Consider the following 6,314-nt stretch of genomic DNA (forward strand, 5'->3'; position numbering starts at 1 on the left):
AGCCTTGACTAGATGGATTTTTGTTGGCAAAGTAATATCTCTGCTTTTTAATTGCTATCTAGGTTGGTCATAACTTTCCTTCCAAGAAGTAAGCATCTTTTAATTTCATGGCTGCAATCACTATCTGCAGTGATTTTGGAGCCCAGAAAAATAAAGTCTGACTCTGTTTCCACTGTTTCCCCATCTATTTGCCATGAAGTGATGTGGCTGGATGCCATGATCTTAGTTTTCTGAATGTTGAGCTTTAAGCCAACTTTTTCACTCTCCTCTTTCATTCTCATCAAGAGGCTTTTTAGTTCCTCTTCAGTTTCTGCCATAAGGGTGGTGTCATCTGCATATCTGAGGTTATTGATATTTCTCTCGGCAATCTTGGTTCCAGCTTGTGCTTCCTCCAGCCCAGCGTTTCTCATGATGTACCCTGCATATAAGTTAAATAAGCAGGGTGACAATATACAACCTTGACGCACTCCTTTCCTATCTGGAACCAGTCTGTTGTTCCATATCCAGTTCCAACTGTTGCTTCCTGACCTGCATATACAAAATCTTAAATATTTAATGAGAAAGAGTATCAGAAAGAGTAAATACTTCAGTTCAGTTCAGTGGCTCAGTTGTGTCCAACTTTTTGTGAGCCCATGGACTGCAGCACGCCAGGTTTCCCTGTCCATCACCAACTCCTGGAGCCTACTCAAACTCACGTCCATCGAGTCGGTGATGGAATAGCTAGTTTTTAAAACCTTGAATGAGTTAGTCTATTGCGCCTAACCAGAATACATTTTCATATGTCAGGTAGATAAAAAACCATGGGCCACAAATAATCTATGCAACAAGTCCACACACACACAATGTATGCTGGGAACCTTCTTTCTCAATCTACTCCTTCAATGAACCCAAGTACTGGGCTAGTTCATTAAAACTGTTTACTCAATCAAGTCAAGATTTACCTGGTGGCTCCCAGATGGAAATGCCTATTTCTTTGGGTACACCCTGTTAAAATGGTGTAGTTGAAATGGGGAGTAGTTGCCTACCAACATGTCCTTTGAAACATATTCTTACTGCCATAGCTAACCATACTGCTAACTCTCTTGCTAATTTACAGAAGTTTCTAGATTTGCTGGCCAAGGTGGTATTTGACAACCCTCAGGCTCTGGATTATCTGTTGGCAGAACAAGGAGGGGTATATGCAGTTGCCAATACTTCTTTTTGCACATACATTAACACCTCTTCCCAGGTAGAGACTGATACTGAGAAAATTCAACAACAAGCCACCTGGCTTCAACAGACAATTAACCACCAATCCTCACTGATCAGTATGGGTGGGGAAATTGAAAACTGCTTCTCTAACTTGTTCTCCTGGATCCCACAAAACTACTAAAATCTTTCTGATGGGAGGTTTCCCTTTTCTTACAACCTTCCTCATCTCAGCCATACTGATTTATATTATATTTCGTGTAGTGCTTTGTTGTCTTCCATATTGTTGCAAACTTGCAACTAAGACCTTTCAGTTCAAGAAGGAGGCCTGGGACCAACAGGTTCAGACCTTCCATTTTAGAAACAGAGAAATATCCAAAAATTTTAAGCCTGAGATTAACAAAAAATATGCTGACCTGTCTAACCAGATTCCTACCCTTGTCTGAGTTTCTGATTATAATAGTCTTTTACTTCTGTTTAAGTGGTTAGCTTCTGCTTCTCTAATTATTTAGTTTGTTTTCTCTAGGGCATCACAGGACAATGGTAATACAGGACTCCAGCTGCTCCCCACAGCAGATCCTGCCAAAATAATAACAGAAGAAACTCTGGGGTCCCTTAATGAGACAGGGCAAGAGCTCCATGACCCCAGCTAGGTAGGGTTTATGAGCCCCTTGCCAGCCTGAAGAAACTGCAGAAGACAGACCTTCCCCTTCATCTTTCCAATAAAGATTTCTTGGGGTCTATATCCCTCAGGGAAGATTTGAGGCAGGAGGTAAATGGGCCCCCTCTGTTAGAGCAATTTGAGTTCATTCCCCATGGACAGAAACTCCAAAATAACAATAGCAGGACCATCAGGAGAGGAGACTGGACCCTGTCCAGATATTAATAAAAGATGAGATACCACATATTTCTCATTCTTGAAGTCAGGGTGTCTGTGTGCTCAGTCATGTTCGACCCTTGGTGACTCCATGGACTATAGCCCTCTAGGCTTCTCTATCCATGGGATTTTTCAGGCAAGAAATACTGGAGTGGGTTGCCATTTCCTCCTCCAGGAGATCTTCCTGACCCAGGGATTGAACCCATGTCTCAGGTGTCTCCTGCCTTGGCAGGTGGATTTTTTTTACCACTACACCACCTGGGAAGCCCTCTTAAAGTCAAGGAAACCTTCCCAACTGGAAAGCTCCTTGGAGGTCAAAAAAGGAGGAAGTGCCACTCCGTAGTAAGTGATGTCAACTACCCATAGGCCTCTTTGATGGAAACCATCTTGGCTGAGAGATGTGCATACACACATGGAGGATCCTGAGATATACCAAATTCAGACTCAGAATCAGGTAAATCAAAATGATAGGCCAAAGGAAACCCAGCAGAAATGCCTCATTGGAGTGATTCAGACTACCACAAGGGCATGTCTCTCTTAGTCTACCTGTTTGTCTATCCACACATACTGTACTCTTTTTCTCCTAGTAAATACTTTACTTGTTTCATTAGTTTCTGTATTTGTGGGAATTCCTTTCTGAAAAGCTGAAGGGCCAGGGCCTTGTCACTGACCACTGGTCTAGTGGCTGGGATTCAGCACTCTAACTGCTGCAACCTGATCTCAATCTCTGGCCAGGAACCAAAACACTGCTTCAAGGTGCTGCAGGCCAAGGCCACCGGAGATCAAAGCCTGGCTCTTGTGTACTCAGGGGTGAAGTGGAACTCTTCTGTACGGTCCCAAGAAAACTGTATGTGACAGAAAAGGGCAGGTCTCCACAGGTCAGAGCAATAGATGGCTGCTGATAGTGAGTGAACCTCTTTTCTCTTTCTGCTTTCTCATTACTCCTCTCCAGAAAGAAAATTGACTAACTTGACTTATGATTTTGAGAGAAGGTACTGGGTATGTATGGCTCAGCTCTTCCTGAGTTCTCACTTTTGAAGCCATTCTGCCCATAGTAAGGGTGCATTCTGATTGGCTCTGTGTGGGTGGCCTAGGTTGCCCAACCAGATGAGTAAGTCTCTCTAATTCAGAGCAGAGAATGAGAGAGAAGTAACAGGCTCACCTGGCTGCAGCTCTAAAGTCATGTCCACTCAACAGTTTCATCAGTAAAAATGCTGACATTTTAATCTCCATTTACTTGTCTCCTATGCCTGATTTCTCAATTGGTTAGAAATTATTATCAAGGGGGAAAAGGAAGCTTCATATATTGACTCATTGAGAACCTTAACATCCACCACTCAGGCAGTGTTAATCTCTTTTGCTTCTGGGTTTTATGTTGGTGGTGTTTTAAAAAAAAATTAGGAGGACTTTAATATCCAAGTCCTTTTTTTAGAAAGAAAAATTAATGCAATGTTAATGAGAACACTTTTGGGCTTCCCTGGTGGCTCAGTGGTAAAGAACCCTCCTGCCAATGCAGGAGATGCAGGTTCAATCTCTGGGTCAGGAAGATTCCTAGAGGAGGAAATGGCAACCCACTCTAGTATTCTTGCCTAGGAAATCCCACGGACAGAGGTGCCTGGCAGGCTACAGTCCACAGGCTCACAGAAAGAGTCGGACGTGACTTAGTGACTAAACAACAACATTTAACTAGTAAAATTAACAACAAACCAATTTTGTTACCTAAATTAACCTATTTACTATAGGCTAGCAATGATTCAAATGGTGGTGCTTCTATTGGTCATTCAATTCCGTCTTCTGATGGCAGACTTATTGTGATGGTGAAAGTGGTGTTGTAGGTCCAAGCACCACCAGCTACCATTTTCATGCACAAGCCACAGCACCAAATGCCCATAGCTCGTCTCTTCATCTTGGTTTTGCCACCAAAGGAGCGAGTATACTTGGCATGGTGGCTGATTTCAAAATTTTTCACCATTTTCCTGAGGGAAGCACCATAATGGGTCACATATTTATCCATGATTCCGACCTTCTTGGTGCATTTCGCCATGTCACCACCAACCTAGGTCCAATCCCAGAGTTTGTTCTTCTGTTTACATATATAACATAGTATTTCTTCTATAAAAATTGTGTTCAAAAAATAAAAATTGTGTTCATATTTTTTGTATCTCCCACTAGACAGGCCTTCTCAAATGTAGAGATCATTTTATTCTTCTTCTTACTCCAGCACCTGGTATCTTTCTAAGTTGCTGGTCTTTATGAGGGGGAAAAGGGATGTTTCCCTTTTAATTACCTTTGAAATAAAAGCTTCTCAAAAAAGATTTTCAAAGTTTAATTAGATTCCATCCACTAGTTGCTCATCTATATGCCTACTTATTAGGCATATAATAAACTTTTAATATTAGAAATGCTAACTCTAGTGAAAACCATGTTGGCCTGCATCTAGATTATGTCTCCTTAATTATAGGTCCTACAAGTTTGCCTCATGGAGGAGAGCCAGCATGATTCAATGACCTTTGAACTAGATAAGAGAAAATGCACCCAAAGATGGATAGTAGAGTTGTATGACCCAGCTCTTGATGAACAGGTAAAAGTATGCAAGTTTCAGAGCTAAGAGCAGTATAGGAAGAAAGAACCCAGAAAAAAAGCACTAAAAAAGCAAAAATATACTAAAGTGTAAAAGTGGAGGTGATATGAAGGTATCTGATGGGGACTACCCTGGGGGTCCCATGGTTAAGAATTCTCCTGCCAATGCTGGAGGCATGGGTTTGATGCCTGGTCTGGGAAGATTCCACACACCATGGGGCAACTAAGCCCATGCACCACAACTACTGAAGCCCCACACTCTATAGCCCATGAGCCACAACTACTGAAGCCCACCGCCCTAGAGCCAGTGCTCCGAAATAAGAGAATTCCATGCACTACAACTAGAGAAAGCCCATACACAACCACAAAGACCCAGGAAAGCCAGAAATGAATAAATAAACAAAATTTTAAAGGTATCTGGGAACAGGTGCTTGGAAACTGTGTGCTCATATGTCAAGACATAATATCATAGTTGGGTGAACCTGGAAGACCACAGCAATACAAGAGTTCCTTCTTTGATGTCTCTTATAGTCTGGTTCCAAAGAAAGAGAAAAATAGTAGTCTAAAGTACATGATTTGGATGCTTTGATTTAAATATCTTCTCAGGTTGAGGATTCATAGTTAGATGTCAAAGAAGGGACCAGATGAAAGGTTCCACAAAGATTTCATTGTAGTGTAGTGGATGGTGCTCTTATTGCAGTCCAAAAATGAATCCCCAGGTTTTCAGATTGAAAAAACAAGTTTAAAAACATTTTTAATTGAGGTACAATTGACATAACATTTTATTAGTTTCAAGTGTATGATGTAATGATACAACATTTGTATGTATTGCAAAATGATCACCACAATAAGACCAATTAACATACGTCACCATACATAATTGTATGGTTCCAAATAGGAAAAGGACTGGTTCCAAATAGGAAAAGACTGGTTCCAAATAGGAAAAGGAGTATGTCAAGGCTGTATATTGTCACCCTGCTTATTTAACTTATATGCAGAGTACATCATGAGAAATGCTGGGCTGGAAGAAGCACAAGCTGGAATCAAAATTGCCAGGAGAAATATCGATAACCTCAGATATGCAGATGACACCACCGTTATGGCAAAAAGTGAAGAAGAACTAAAGAGCCTCTTGATGAAAGTGAAAGAGGAGAGTGAAAAAGTTGACTTAAAGCTCAACATTCAGAAAACTAAGATCATGGCATCCAGCCACATCACTTCATGGCAAATAGATGGGCAAACAGTGGAAACAGTGTCAGACTTTATTCTTCTGGGCTCCAAAATCACTGCAGATGGTGACTGTAGCCATGAAATTAAAAAATGCTTATTCCTTGGAAGGAAAGTTATGACCAACCTAGACAGCATATTCAAAAGCAAAGATATTACTTTGCCAACAAAGGCCCATCTAGTCAAGGCTGTGGTTTTTCCAGTAGTCATGTATGGATGTGAGAGTTGGACTGTGAAGCAAGCTGAGCACCGAAGAATTGATGCTTTTGAACTGTGGTGTTGGAGAAGACTCTTGAGAGTCCCTTGGACTGCAAGGAGACCCAACCAGTCCATCCTAAAGGAGATCAGTCCTGGGTGTTCATTGGAGGGACTGATGTTAAAGCTGAAACTCCAATATTTTGGCCACCTGATGTGAAGAGCTGACTCATTTGACAAGCCCCTG

At 41.5% G+C, this 6,314-nt stretch overlaps 1 pseudogene; it reads right to left on the reverse strand.

Moving 5' to 3' along the window:
• Positions 1-3,819: 3,819 nt before the first annotated feature.
• LOC147340576 (large ribosomal subunit protein eL43 pseudogene) lies at positions 3,820-4,109 on the reverse strand (annotated as a pseudogene).
• Between the last annotated feature and the right edge of the window lie 2,205 nt (positions 4,110-6,314).

Source organism: Bos grunniens, chromosome X (genome assembly GCF_055505025.1).
Source record: "Bos grunniens cultivar Pamir isolate PY7600 chromosome X, Bosgru_T2T1.0, whole genome shotgun sequence".
NCBI lineage: Eukaryota > Metazoa > Chordata > Mammalia > Artiodactyla > Bovidae > Bos > Bos grunniens.